Here is a 14,206-nt window from a genome sequence, read left to right as displayed (position 1 = left end):
ATTCTTGTTTTACCATGTCTTCCTTACAGATTAGTAAATTCTTCTAACTATGAATAGCTGCAAATAGCTGTTGTGATCCTGAATAAGTCAATTTTTATTTTTTAGTGCTGGGCACATGTTGTTTGTTTCTAGGGCATCTCATAGGGCCTTAAGGTTGGCACAGAAGTTCTTGGACTCCTGCAGTGTCCTTGAATTTAATTATTGTGACACTTCTGTACTCATACTGCTTCTTCTATAGACTTTTCTCCCCTTCTCCTTACCTCCAGAATTTATTATCTCTGCAAAGGCTTGCTTTCTTAAAAAAGGGAAATAATCCCTGATGGATACACAAAAATGCAGGATGGAACGAGGTGCACTGGAAGGGTAAGTATGTGGCTAAGTGTATATGAAGATTAGCTGCATCAAACAATATCTTATGTGGTTTGAAATATATAGAGGCAATAGCCCATGAGGCAGGAGGGGGAACTAAAAGGAATTTAAGTATTTTAATTAAAATAAATGTGGTCATATGCATTTCAAGGAATATCAGAAAATAAATTATTATCAGAAATAAATTATTGAACACATCTTTATGATAAATTAATGAAAGTAGTCAAGATCAAAACTATGTAGATCTAATATAATTATTTTTTAATAAATTATTTAAAACATAAGTAAATCTCTATGCTGTTATTCATTTCTTAATTTATAAAAGTGGAATAAAAGATGTAGCTAAAATAACAGCTTTCTAAAGCAAGGAGTGAGATAGTCTTTCAGTGAAGATGTGCATGTATATGTACTGTAATGCTGGCTTTTGGAAATAATGTGTTTTTAAAATTATATATAAAATTCAAAAATAATTCCATATATATTATGATGAGACACTGTGTATTTAGTAGCGGAAGAAAACTCATTGAGCAATCGAGGCAATTTAGGTTGATGACACTGATTCTGGCCATTGCAGTGTATCCTGGGATTATCAAATTTTTAGTTATACTGAATAACCCCTGAAAATAAAGCTTTATGGGAATTCCTTTAGATTATCTTGTGTCATTCAATAAACTTGCTGAAACTATTATACAAAATTATTTTATAAACATTCCAATTACAGTTATTCCTTATTTTATTTCACTATATAAAATGCTTAAATAAGTTCTACTTCCTGTTATCAAAAGAATAATATGCTAACTGCTGGGGCATTTTAATTTTAATAGTATACACAGTGCTTTCCAGTCCTTGCATTTCCTAGGAGGGTGTATCCCTTTCCATCTTGGGATGAATATTTAGAATAGCTGGAAAGTTGGAGATAAATAGCATTTTTAGCATTCATTTCCTTTCTCGGCATTCTCTGCTTTATTCTCACAGTCAGTCTCTCTCTCTCTCTCTCTCTCTCTCTCTCTCTCTCCCTCCCTCTCCCTCTCCCTCTCCCTCTCCCTCTCCCTCTCCCTCTCCCTCTCCCTCTCCCTCTCCCTCTCCCTCTCCCTCTCTCATCAATGTATTCTTTGACAGTTATCACAGGATAGAAGGGTTAAATTAAGGAAAAGTTTATTAAAGAAGAAGTATGCCTTTTTTTCTTTTTGAAGAGTGGACAAAGAGCAGTTAGGAAAGAGGTGGGAAAGCAGCACTCAGGAGTCATGGGGGAAAGTACACATGCGAGTTGAAGATTCTCTTAACTGTCAGTGCCCCAGTGCCCTGGCAAAATCTTCATATAATCACAAGGGCATGCATACCTTAGTTTGAAGACCACAGCTCCAGGGTATATATTAAGAGAGGGATTACAGAGTCAGAAACTGTGCACATTTTCAACTTCACTGGATATTGACAATGGCTTCTAAAGCAGTGGAATCTGTTCATATTCCCACAGCAGTAGTACTTCCACATATATTTTGATTTTTCATTGGCATTGTATTTTTTGTTTGCTTGCTTGTCTTTCCCTGATTATTAAAATGGTTGAATATCTTTTCATATGTTTATTGGCCATTTATGTTTCCTCTTACGTTAATCTGCCCTTTTTTATTAAGCTATTTGCCTTTTTCTTATTTATAAGTTATATTGGCACATTCTGGATACTTGAGCTTTGTCACTTATATGCATTGCAGATAGCTTCTCGCAGTTCATAGACAGATTACTTAAACCTTTGGATATCTCACTTTTCTTATACAAAAAGAAAGGAAGGAAGGAAGGAAGGAAATAATAATATTACCTTCCTAAAAGCATGTTAAGTCACTCAATCCTCAGAACAACTCCATGAGGTTGGTATAAGTAAGCCCATTTTTATAATGAGAAAACTTTTCTAGGTTATATCAAATTGTTTACCATAAAGGTTGTACCAATTTTATATATGTCCTTTTTGCTTCACTTGAAATGATCAGACTTTTACATTTTGCCAGTATGGTAAGTGTGAAATAAAACCTCTTTGTGTTTTACTTTGCATTTCCCTGGTAATGAATGACGTTGAATATCTTTTCATATGCATATTCTCTATTCTTGGTTCCCCTGGTCTAAAATGCCTGCAGGTGTATTTTACCTATCTTTAAATGGGCTATTTGGCTCATTCCCATTGATTCATAAATTGCCTTTATATATTCTGGATACATGTGAGTAGTAGTTTCTCCTACTTGGTTTTTACTCTTTTTGTTCTCTTTGTACTGATACTTGATAGAAACAAGTTTCTAATCTATATATATAAACAGGGAATAAGAGTCTCTGTGGCAAGTTTTATTCTCCTTTTGTGTTGAGTGATAGTTTAACTGAGTATGAATTTCTAGATTGATGGTTATTTTGCCTCAGTACTTTTGTAATATTACTCCTTTGTCTTCTGACATCTATTATTTCTTACGAGAAACCATTTGTTCATTATATTGTAATTCTTTTGTAGATAATGTCTTTTAATATTTTCTACTTTATTGTTTTCTCATTATCTATTATGCAATGTGCCTACTGTGTGGATTTATTCACATATATACTGCTTGGTATTTGGAATGCGGTTTCATTTAAGAAATGAAATGAATGCAATTTCATGTACATCTTTCTATAGTTTTAGAATTTTTGAAAATTATTATCTCATCAGATATTGCTCGTTCATAATTTCTTCCTTTCTTTTCTTCTGGAACTCTTATTAGATATGCCTAAAGCCTCCAAAATGTACCCTTCACATCTTTAACTGATTGTTTATATTTTTCTTTACATTGGGTCCTGGGTGAATTCCTCACCACTATTTCCCAATTTATTAATGCTCAAATTCTTTCTCATATAGATTTTGTCCAGCTATTGACTTCTCTTTATGTTTTTATTTATGCTCATTTTTAAAATGAATATTGTTTCTTAATTTATCCTTTTGAGTAGATGATGTTTAAGTTGAGAAAGTAAAAGCCACATAAAGTGGCAGGTGTAGAGCATTCTAGGCAGAAAGAATGCTTTGGGAACTTGACATAGTAATTTTCCCCTGAAAATCTGTCTGCTCCTTAGCCAGCATTTATTTTCAACTTATAAGCACAACTGATTACAACCCAATATGGTGACTGAATCTGGAGGCTTCTGGTACCTAAGTTTAGGATGTGAACAATATGATGCACAGAACTTTAGAGTGGCTGACTGAGATAGTCCGAGCTATGCTTATCCTAATGTTTTAGAGCAGTGGTTCTCAACCTTGGCTGCACATTAGAATCACCTGGGAATCTTTTTAAAATCCTGATTTCTGGGCCTCATCCTCCAGAAATTTTGTTTCTTTGTTACTAATGTTGTGGCCCCAGCCCATAACAAAGAAACAGAATTTCTGGAGGATGAGGCCCAGAAATCAGGATTTTAAAAAGATTCCCAGGTGATTCTAATGTGCAGCCAAGGTTGAGAACTACTGTTTTAGAATATGATTTAACTTTCAAGAAAAAGAAAATGTAACCCTGGTTAAATTTAAAGATCCCCAGTTAACTATTGCTTTCACTCCCTACAGGGGGGGAAAGTATTTGGGGTGGTGGTGGTAGTAGACAACCTTGATGTTCTTTTCCTCATGCCCCATCACCTTTGATGATACAGGCGATCCATTTATGCTTCTTCTCTCCCTCTTCCCCTCCTCCTTCTAGCCAAGTGCCATTCTTACAGCTGCCTGTTTTGAACCAGGGTCTAGTCTTGTATTTTCTGTCTGGAAAACTAACATGTTCCCATATCTTGCATTACCTAATGAATTGAGCTTTACCATGATCCTGTTACACTGTTATTGATGCACAGGTAGGTAAGGAAGGCTCTCTCCTTGGTACAACCACACAGTGTGTCCAACATAGCATAGCACAGTGGGCTCACCATAGAGTCACACTGAACAGTTTCCTTTTATAAACTTAGCAGTGTTGCTTTTGTGTAGCTTTCATTGTCCTCATTTCTTTTTTTAAAAATATTTTTTATTGATTTTTTTACAGAGAGGAAGGTAGAAGGATAGAGTTAGAAATATCGACGAGAGAGAAACATCGATCAGCTGCCTCCTGCACACCCCATACTGGGGATGTGTCCACAACCAAGGTACATGCCCTTGACTGGAATCGAATCTGGGACCCTTTAGTCCTCAGGCTGACGCTCTATCCACTGAGCCAAACCGGTTAGGGCACGTCCTCATTTCTCACCGTGCTTCTTCCAAAGTAAGAAATATTTAGATCGAAAAAGGCTGACTACTCTACATTGGGCTTTAAATTTGAAACTTGCTTCTGAAATTTTTTGACAAAGTATAAGTCATCGTAAGTTTTTCACATTGCAGAAGAACTATCATATTTTTGGCTTGGCTAATTCTAGTAAGTCTTCTTTTTTTGGATGAGGCAGATCAAATATGGAAGTCAGGCTCATGAAAAGAGAAAGCTCTGTCCAGTTTCTCCCCAGGAGGAAGCCAGTCCTTGAATGTGATGTTCACTTCCTTAGAGAATAATATCCCACGTAAGTGAAAATGTTTTTCAACAAAGAACCTGCTGTTCTAATTCAATATCCTGTTCCAATTCCCTCTAAATGCCCATACAGAAAGAATGTTTAGTGCCAAGGAAATCCATGGTCTGATGAGCCAACAGATCAAATCAGTTATTATGAAATCAAATTCTCATTTAAAAATATCTCTCCCATTTGTTTTGAAGAAAAGTATAGGTATGGGATAATTTCACTAAAATCCGTTTTTAAAGTAAATGTTTAGATAGAATGAATGTTATCATCGCTGAACTCTTGATGGCTTTTGAGGTTGCCCGTGGCCTACAAGGGCTGGCCCCTGCCATCTCCTTCAACTACAACTCATGCCTTATGTTACTTGCTAATTTTGTTCCAGTTGTGCCAGTCTTCTGTTAGCAACTAGAGCAGGCCAAAGTCTTTCCCATCACTCAGCCTTTTCACTTGTTGTCCCAGCCCAGAATATTCCTCTGCCTTATCTTAACTTTCACGTCTTCAAAAATGTCTTCCCTGACCACTCTGTCACAACATCTGTTATTTCCTGCATAGCACTAATCGGAGGCTGCAACTTTCTTATTTGCTGTTTTCCCACACTAGAAGGTAAGCCCCATGCTGGCAGGAATCTAATTTGTCTTATGCTCCACCCTCCAGACCTTATGTGCCTGGCACAGAAGTCTGGTACCCAATGGCATCTTCCTAATGCAGCCAACTCAGATTTACAAATATCATCAATGCGATTCAAACAATAAATGCCTATAGGCCTATATGGAGTTCATGTAGAACTATTTAAACACTCCAAGTCGCAAACCCTAGCTTTAGGGATATGAGATTTTTAATTCCTTTTTGCTAATTCTGCATAATGGCCACTAGAGGGAGACCTAGCCAAATACTAGACTCTCAAAATGCTAAGATTTTTTTTTTTTCTGTTAGAATTTTAGAAGCCCTGAAGCCTCAGTTTCCCTGAAAAAATGCCATCCAACTTCTTTTTAAACAAATCAAAAAAAATTGTAGTGGAGAATCACTACCCCATGGGACAGACTATTCTACAGCTGGGCACCACTCTTATTGAGAAAGTCATCTTTCTTGTGATCTATCTGTATCTGCCCCTCCTTGCCCTCCTCCTTGACTACATTATTAAGAAACTGATGCTGTCTCAGGCCCCAGTCTGAACCTCATTATCTAGAATGTTATTTGGAAACTTACAGCCAGCCAATCCCAGCATGCTTCACACCCTCTCCTCCTTGGCCATCACTCCAGGTGGAAAGTCCCTGTGTTTTCTCTCCTTTGACCCACTGCTCCCTCCCTCAAGCTTTACACCAGTGGTTCTCAGCCTTGGCTGCACATTAGAATCACCTGGGAATCTTTTTAAAATCCTGATTTCTGGGCCTCATCCTCCAGAAATTCTGTTTCTTTGTTACTGATGTTGTGGCCTCACCCCGTAACAAAGAAACAGAATTTCCAGAGGATGGGGCCCAGAAATCAGGATTTTAAAAAGATTCCCAGGTGATTCTAATGTGCAGCCAAGGTTGAGAACCACTGCTTTACACTAATAGTACAGTTTGATTGCCCTGCCTGGAGTCCTGCTAGGACACCGCAGTTTGACCCAACACCAGTACATATAGCAACAGAGTGAAAAAGCAAAATGTCCCAGTATTGTTATGAAAATAGTTTTGACTTCATAGATCTCCTAAAGGCCCTTGGGAATCCCCAGGGATCTGCAGACGACACATTTTGAGAACTGCTGAACTAGACTATAAAGCAAGTCTCAACAAATTGAAAGGAATAGGTACCAATAATACAGACCACAATTGCTGCCCCATAATGTAGTTAAATTGAGACTCAATTACAAAAAATATAAATGCCCCCTTACATTTGGAAATTTTAGAACATTTTAAACAATGCATTGGTCAAAGGAGAAATTATAACAGAAATGAAAAGACATACTTAGAAGTGGAATAATAACAAAAATGCAGCATGCCAAAACTTCTGAGGTGCAGCAAAAGTGATACTTAAGGGAAATTTGTAGTCTTAAATGCTTATATCAGAAAAAAAGAAAGACTAAAAATTAATGGCTTAAATACTAAAGTTAACAAGTTGGAAATAGCAAGAGAATGAGCCCAAAGAGCATAGAAAGAAGATAATAATATGGGTAAAAAATAAAGAAATGGGGGGGGGGAGTATATGAAGAATCAATAAACCAAGAAGTTTATTTTTTTTTTTTAAGATACAAACATGCCTTTAAAATATCTTTTGTAGTAAATTGGCAGTAGCAAGCAAACTGCTTTCCTGGGTTCTGTGAGCTGCTCTAGCAAATGCTTGAACCTGAAGAAGGGGATGTGGGAACCTCCAATTTGTAGCCACGTTGGACAAAAGTTGTGGATGTCCCCAGGAACTAACTACTGTGATAGGCATCTGAAGGGACAGGGGCGGGGGGGAGGGGGAGGGTGACAGTATTGACAGTATTGTGGATCTGAGTCCTTAACCTGTGATGTCAGTGCTGACTCCGGTTACTTTCAGAATTGAATTGAATTGTAGGACATCCAGCTGGTGTCAGAGAATTGGTCGGTGTGGAGAAGAAACCCACGTACCTGCTATATGTGGGACTGAAGGAAAACTGTGTTTTCCCTAGACAGTCCCTTATTAAAACCTCTTCCAGCATCTTCATTTAACAGTGCCTTCTATTTCTTAGCACTCGGCCTGATAAATACATGTGTTTTTTTACCTTTGAACCTAACCTCTGGGTAAAGTATAATTCCTTACACCAAGGGCCTGGGTCAGTGAGGAATCGTAAGTTCAAACCTCAGTCTGAAAATTCTCAAGTGCACAGAAAGTACAACTTTTTCTACAACCCAACTTAATTTCGACATTAGCCCTACTCCTCCAGGGTGGCAGAGACGTCAGCTGAACAGATCAGGGTCACCCCTGACAGTTACAGCACCATTAATAAGTAAGAATAGGACACACTAGACATTTGGGGGCCAAGAGGGGGCCAGCCTAACAGCCTCCGAGGAGGAACAAAGGGCTGCCAGGGAACCAACTGCCTGGAGAGCGTGATGTGTGAGATGAAACAAAAACGATGAACGGAGGTAGCCGAGCAAAGAAAGAAAGAAAACCGCACGCATGGCACAGGGTCCAGAGGCCAGAAATAGCGGGCCGCCTAGGAGACTGCAAGCCGTTCAATGTTGTTGGAGTACGAGGCTCAAGACAGGGAGAGGGGACAGATAAAACAGGAACCGGACCTTGAAGGGCTCCATTACATCGGGTGAAGGAGCTTGAACTTTATCTTGTAGGTCAGTGGTCCCCAACAGGGTGTGTGCACCTCCGGGTGATAGGATATGCACGAGAACCCTCCCTAGAATACAGGAAGAACAAGTTCCAGGGGTGGGCAAACTTTTTGACTCGAGGGCCACAATGGGTTCTTAAACTGGACCGGAGGGCCGGAACAAAAGCATGGATGGAGTGTTTGTGTGAACTAATATAAATTCAAAGTAAACATCATTACATAAAAGGGTACGGTCTTTTTTTTTTTTTAGTTTTATTCATTTCAAAGGCCCGCGGGCCGTAGTTTGCCCGCCGGCTGATTAGACCTTTAATCCTGTACTGTAATCATTTTGTTTCTGTGTACGGTTTATAACGTGTATAATATATGAGTGTGACAGGACAGATAAAATAAACAAAAAATATGCATACCCTGAAGTTTCAGTTCAACCTCGAAATTCAACCAGACTCTGACCGAGTGGCCACTTTCGTGCCATTTCTGACATCCTGCACCTCTGTAATCAGTGATCTTGTCAAAGTATAGATCACCATCCTATCCAGTCAGTGTAACAGCAACAATTCTATAAACAAGGCAAGTGATTTGGTTTATCATTAGTATTAGGATATGTTTTCTAAAACGAGTGAGCATTCTCTTCCCATAAGCGGCCCGAGGTGACCTCTGAAAATGGTTTGCTACTCACCTGACCCACTAAACCCCACAAAACCATGCAAATCAAGAGGTTCAGCATAAAATAAATGCTAGTAAAAGTTAAAAAAATATAAAACAAAATGAGTGAGCATTCTAGAATCTAGATGTAATTTTGAGTAAATTTTACTTATGTGTTTTATTAGTGGAAATTCTACCTGTTGGACAAATATGTATACATGTATATTCATTATTGAGAGAGTAGAGTGCTACAAAATTGATGGTGACTGTGAAGCTAACAATTTTATATATAAAATCAGTTTAAAATTTTTCAATTGTGAAACAAATAGGAAAATAGACTGGCACATAATATGAAGATTTAGAAAGAGTGCAGAAGCTGGGTAAACTTTTGAAGAATTGTATGTTCTTTTTGAGCCAACATATTTATAAAATTTATTGATTATTATAATGCAGAATAAAAGGCATTCTATTATATAATAATGATAATATTTGCAGAAGTATTTGGTGTACTAGCCTGTATTCAGAACACAAGATAACCAATAAGAACTGTGTTAAATTTTTAATTATTTAAATTTGGCCATGAGACTTCCAGAAAAGAATACTTACTTGCGTATTCTTCACATCTTGGAAGCATGAAATCACAGCATAGTGTCAACATTGCCATTTCAAAATGCCACGCCTGTGTCAAGTACCATAACATCCATGTAAGGCTTCATATCTTACTTGCAATATGCATTAAATATGTCATTAATTTCATGTGAATGAGGATTGCATAGAGTAAAGATTTCTTTTTACTATTACACCTTAATCTATTAAGGTTACCCAGACAAATCCTTTATTCTTTAGTCTAAATTCTAAAAGTTGCCTGTGGTCAAATGGTTTGGTACCAGAACAAGAACCAGAAATCCGAGTCTCATTCCTGGCTCTAATGTTACACCGAGCACTTAATTTCTTCAACGCTTGCTCTTTCATTTACAAAGTAGGACTAATCGTTCTAGTCTGCAAAGTGCTTTCCTCAGGAGAGAATCATAATTTGAGTGCAATTAACTGCTTCTAATTTTTTTTTGAACATAAAATTCCACTTGATGTTCACCTAATAGTAGAGACACAATGTCTCAAACTAACTGTTTCATAAAAGTGATTTTTTTTTAAAGCCATCAGTTCATTTTGAGGTAGCTTTATGGAATGGAGATTAAATTGGAACGAAGGCAGATAAAAATAATAGTCTTTAACATTAACCATCATAACAGCTTGACATTATCTCAATAGGAGGGTTGTGCAGCATGAGGAGGGTGGGGGAAAAGGTAAAGCAACAAAAAGTCAATTCTTACGTAACTTGCCACAGTTTCAATAACTATTGGTATCTACTCCTCCTGTAAGTTTCTTCAGAAAGCAACAGACAGAAATATATACATAGTCCCAGCATGAAATTAATGAACTCATGACAAGAATACCACGGGACACCATAAGGGATTCTACATTGGGGTGTTGGTGGCAGACTTTAATGTCGAAGACCAGGCCTGGGAACATGCCTTAATTTGAACAGGCTAACAGGCAGACAGAGCATTTGGGTCGACGCTGGTTCCAAACAAGATGCTTTGGTTTGCTCATTGTCGAGCCCCTTCCCCCACCTCTTCAGAGTGTTTTTCAGGTTGTTCTTTGGAAGACCAGGGAAACCGAGGGAGAAAAAATAGTACATGTAATCATCACCTCTCCTCACAGAGAAACAGTGGCTTCTATAGTACAGTAATTTTTAATGTTATTCCCCTTCTATTTTAACGTGAGTCTGTAGTTTAAACAGACTCGTAAAATGATGATAGTCATAAAATCTTGAACTATGCCTGTAGTATCAGAAATGGAAGAAGCTAGCGTTCAGAACACACCTGAGTAAAATTCTACAGGCCCTGTGCAGGGTTTGAGGGGCCCTGGGTCATAGAGTCATTTTATTTTTTAAAAATGTATTTAAGTATAATATACAGGAAGGTGCACAAGTCCTAAATGTACAGATGGATAAATAATGATAATAATAATAATAAGTCATAGAGAACCAAGATGGCAGCATAGGTTAACGCCGGAGTTTGCTGCTTTGAACAACTACTTCAAAAGTGAAACCAAAAAACGGAAGGGACATCACCCAGAACCACAGGAACGCTGGCTGAGTGGAAGTCCTACAACTAAGAGGAAAGAGAAACGCACACGGACACTCAGAGGAGGCGCAGTGCTGAAGTCAAATTCTGAGGTGCGGAGTGCGCGGAGCGGGCTGGCGGCGGAGGGCGCGGTTGGCGTTTTCAATCGGGAGGGAGTCGCAGACTCTGAGCTCCAGATCCGGGCGAGTCTTTAGGGACCCAGACTCAAACGGGAGAAGCGGGACTGTCTGGCTTCGGTCAGAGCGAGTGCAGCTTTCTCTCCGAGCTTTGCAGCGGGTGCTGGGACTCAGAGAGGCAGAGCCCCTGGGGACAGGACTGAGAGCCGCCATAACTGCTCTCTCCGGCCCACCCTGTTGATCCTGTGCGACCCGCCCCGCCCAAGCCCTGCACAGAGGCATTTGCTGGATAGCCTCAGGCAAAGGCTAGATTAGCACCTCCCTAGAGGACAGAAGTTCTCTCACTGCTGACACAGCTGATTCTCATAGCCACTTGGCCTGGAGGTCAAACCCTCCCTGGAATTAGCTACAACAATCAAGATTTAACTATAAGACTGTGAACAAAGACCAATAGGGGGTGCACCAAGGAAGCATAACAAAATGCGGAGACAAAGAAACAGGACAAAATTGTCAAAGGAAGATATAGAGTTCAGAACCACACTTTTAAGGTCTCTCAAGAACTGTTTAGAAGCTGCCGATAAACTTAATGAGATCTACACGAAAACTAATAAGACCCTCGATCTTATATTGGGGAACCAACTAGAAATTAAGCATACACGGACTGAAATAACGAATATTATACAGACGCCCGACAGCAGACCAGAGGAGCGCAAGAATCAAGTCAATGATTTGAAATGCGAGGAAGCAAAAAACATCCAACCGGAAAAGCAAAATGTAAAAAGAATCCAAAAATGCGAGGATAGTGTAAGGAGCCTCTGGGACAGCTTCAAGCGCACCAACATCAGAATTATAGGGGTGCCAGAAGATGAGAGAGAGCAAGATATTGAAAACCTATTTGAAGAAATAATGACAGAAAACTTCCCCCACCTGGTGAAAGAAATGGACTTAGAGGTCCAAGAAGCACGGAGAACCCCAAACAAAAGGAATCCAAAGAGGACCACACCAAGACACATCATAATTAAAATGCCAAGAGCAAAAGATAAAGAAAGAATCTTAAAAACAGCAAGAGAAAGAAACTCAGTTACCTACAAGGGAATACCCATACGACTGTCAGCTGATTTCTCAACAGAAACTTTGCAGGCCAGAAGGGAGTGGCAAGAAATATTCAAAGTGATGAATACCAAGAACCTACAACCAAGATTACTTTATCCAGCAAAGCTATCATTCAGAATTGAAGGTCAGATAAAGAGCTTCACAGATAAGGAAAAGCTAAAGGAGTTCATCACCACCAAACCAGGATTATATGAAATGCTGAAAGGTATCCTTTAAGAAGAGGAAGAGGAAGAAAAAGGTAAAGATACAAATTATGAACAACAAATGTGCATCTATCAACAAGCGAATCTAAGAATCAAGTGAATAAATAATCTGATGAACAGAATGAACTGTTGATTATAATAGAATCAGGGACATAGAAAGGGAATGGACTGACTATTCTTGGGGGGGAAAGGGGTGTGGGAGATGTGGGAAGAGACTGGTCAAAAATCGTGCACCTATGGATGAGGACAGTGGGTGGGGAGTGAGGGCGGAGGGTGGGTCGGGAACTGGGAGGAGGGGAGTTATGGGGGGGAAAAAAAAGAGGAACAAATGTAATAATCTGAACAATAAAGATTTAATTAAAAAAATAAATAAATAAAAAATAAAAAGAAAAAAAAAATAATAATAATAAGTGACCACATCTATCTAGTCAACAATCAAGTCAAGAAATAGTAATCCATGAAAAACTAATTCAGGGTAAAAATAGGTCAGAATAATGGTTAAGGTTGGGAGTTCTCGTGGGGGAGGGGGCGGGGGAACACGTCTGCTGGGATGTTCAAAATCTTGATCTTAATGATGGTTATCAGGAGCATTTACATATTTAAATCCTGTGCATTTAAGATTCATGCATTTTCTCTTCTTACATCATAATTCAACAACATTTCTCAAAGGATTGGTTTTGCCTGTTTTTGAACTATATGTAAATGGAATCATATCACATGTGTTCTTTTGTACCTTGCTCAACATTATGCGGTTGAATATAGTTGCAGTTCATTCATTTTTATTGCCAAAAGTGTTCAATTAGATGAATATGCCACAGTTTATTTATCTCGTCTACTTTGGGGTTATATCCAGGTTGGGGCTAATATAAACAATATTTCTGTTCATATCCTTTGGTATATATTGAATACATTTCTGCAGGGCATATATTTGGGAGTGAAGCTGCTAGATCTTAAGATGTGTGTATGTTCAATTAGATAAAATGCTAAACAGCTTTTTCCAATGTAGTCGTACCTGTTTATATCTCCACCACCAATGTAGTGAGAATTCTCACTAGATCCACATCCTCAGCCATATAAGTATTGTCAATCTTGGTAATTTAGTCATTCTGGTAGGAGTGTACAGTGAATTGTATTGCTTTGGAGGGGGAGGGGGAAGCCCAGTGGGCTGGAGAAATAGGTATCACATGTCACCTAGGCCAGAGGTCCCAGAGAAACACCATTATACACTAGGGACAGCTGGACAGACCCCTGAATGCATCTTCATGCCAATGTGCCAAGATGAAATTCTTTCCTTAATGCTCCCAGCACCTCGGTGAGGAGCTGGTAGCACAGTGATAAAGGGGGAAGGAATTCACAGTGGAAAGATGCATCTAAAACCTTGTCAGAGCATGCTCCAGTGGACATAGGGAATGTTAAAGGATGTTAAGCCAAGAAGCGTTATGATCAGGTTTGCACCTTAGAAAAATCATCACTGTGTTAAACAATGCTATCCTTGTCCCTTTACTGTGGCACTGTGTATACAAGAGTTCCATTACAATGTATAAACCTGGGGGGCATGTCTTTGAAGGGTCTTTTTGAGAGAGAATCCAGGCCTACGTTTTTTTTGTACACACTGGGAAGCACAAACTAAAGAAAATGTGCACCGGAATGGAATTTGCTTTCCTCAGTTCAGAAGACAGAATTAGCAATTGTAGCAGCGACGACCTCATCTTCTAATGAATTTACTCCAAATTCTGGATTAATCTTCACCACCCTATCTAAAAGTAAAAATTCCTGAGCTATGAAAAATGGGCACAGCAACATTCTTTTTTA

This window comes from Myotis daubentonii, chromosome 12 (genome assembly GCF_963259705.1).
Source record: "Myotis daubentonii chromosome 12, mMyoDau2.1, whole genome shotgun sequence".
NCBI classification, from domain to species: Eukaryota; Metazoa; Chordata; class Mammalia; order Chiroptera; family Vespertilionidae; genus Myotis; species Myotis daubentonii.
The sequence above is the reverse complement of the archived record's forward strand: the minus strand, read 5'-3'. Positions refer to the sequence as shown.